This window comes from Nematolebias whitei, chromosome 4 (assembly GCF_014905685.2).
Source record: "Nematolebias whitei isolate Nwh7 chromosome 4, NemWhi1, whole genome shotgun sequence".
NCBI classification, from domain to species: Eukaryota; Metazoa; Chordata; class Actinopteri; order Cyprinodontiformes; family Rivulidae; genus Nematolebias; species Nematolebias whitei.
The window spans coordinates 20,579,204-20,580,709 of NC_056501.1; the positions used below are offsets into that span (position 1 = coordinate 20,579,204).

The following is a 1,506-nucleotide window of genomic DNA, read 5'->3' on the forward strand; positions in this document are numbered from 1 at the left end:
CAAGCAGTCCAGAAAATAATCGCCATCTTGAAGACGCGGAGGTGATCTGCAAAGCTGTCGCCATTTAGAAAAATAAATAAATAAATAAAAATACGGGAAAATGATGTTCATGCACGGAGAGGTAAAACGTCGTAGATGTAGTTCCCTGGTTAAAGGTGAAAATGTCTCACTGCTTGAGACAGAAATCTGTGCGTCTGTGTTGACAGCACCCTGAATAAAACACAACGAGCCTCTTCCTGTGCAGACAGGCAGGAGGACTGAATGACGAAACAACTGATTCTTTTTTTTGTTCCTTAACCAACAGCGTCCCTCGGAGTCAAAAACATGAACATGCATATATTTATATATATATTTATATTTTTTATCAAGATTAATATTTTGCTTTTGAGTTAACAACTTATGCATTTTTTTCTTAAAGGACAAAATAAAATCTTAAACAAAAAAAATAAAAAAAATGATGTCGACCCACTCCACCCCCCCCCCCCCACACACACACACACACACACAAACCAACCGCTTTGAATGTTATCAGCAAACACTTCACACGCACACTTTGGTATCAGCTTCTGTTGTAGGTGTGCTGTATCAATAAATCTGACTTGACATCCTCCCCTTAAATAAACACACACATAGTTTGCTATAAAATTAAAGAAAAATTACCATAACATGTATTTATTTTTACTTCATGAAAGATGAAATAACTAAACAAGTGTGTCGCCATTAATAAAGCACAGAAAAATAAATATTAGGATAGGCCTTATTCAAACGTTAAAGGCAGTCCAAACAAATAACAAAGTTCTTGCAAATTTAATTAAAATCTAATTGACAAAAATGATTATATATATATATATATATATATATATATATATATATATATATATATATAAACGTCTTTGATCATTTAATCAAATAAATCAGCTCTTACAGGCAGTTAAAGTAGGTATAATCAGTAGCTTAAGTCTGAAAGTGTTAGTAGCATTAATTAATGCAAGTACAGACAATATTAAAAATAATAGCATTTACTATTGAATTGTGTTATCGATAACACAAATAACAGCAAGTAATTAAAGTATTTACTGACAATATTCAATAAATCATTTTATGACTTTTTTTTTTAAAGAGTTTATTTTATACTATGCACAATAAAGAATGAGCACCAACATAGGTCAACAGTATTCCACTTAGGAAGTTGATATTTTACTAATGGAGGAAAAAAAAAAAAGTTTATGATCAAGTTTAAAAAACAACAGTAGTTACCTTCCAAGAACAACAACAACAACAACCAATCAAAAAACACCCACCAGTGATCATAAAGGAAACACTGTTAAACAGAAACCTATTGATTCATTTTCAGTGTTTCTTCCCAACATGGACAGAATGCTCTCCTTGGTGCTGAAACAGACCAAGTCACACAACAGCATTGCAAACTCAGAGGAAAAGGAGTGCAGCCAAAATTAAAACTCACCTCTAGAGGAGAGTCAGGTTGGTCCAGGAGGTTCTTGTCAC

At 32.8% G+C, this 1,506-nt stretch overlaps 1 protein-coding gene across 1 annotated transcript in view; it reads right to left on the reverse strand.

Annotated features, from left to right (window-relative positions):
* LOC119408707 (protocadherin gamma-A11) overlaps window positions 1–1,506 on the reverse strand; it is a 10,692-nt gene that overhangs the window by 2,954 nt on the left and 6,232 nt on the right. The gene's annotated exons all lie outside the window — the stretch shown is intronic.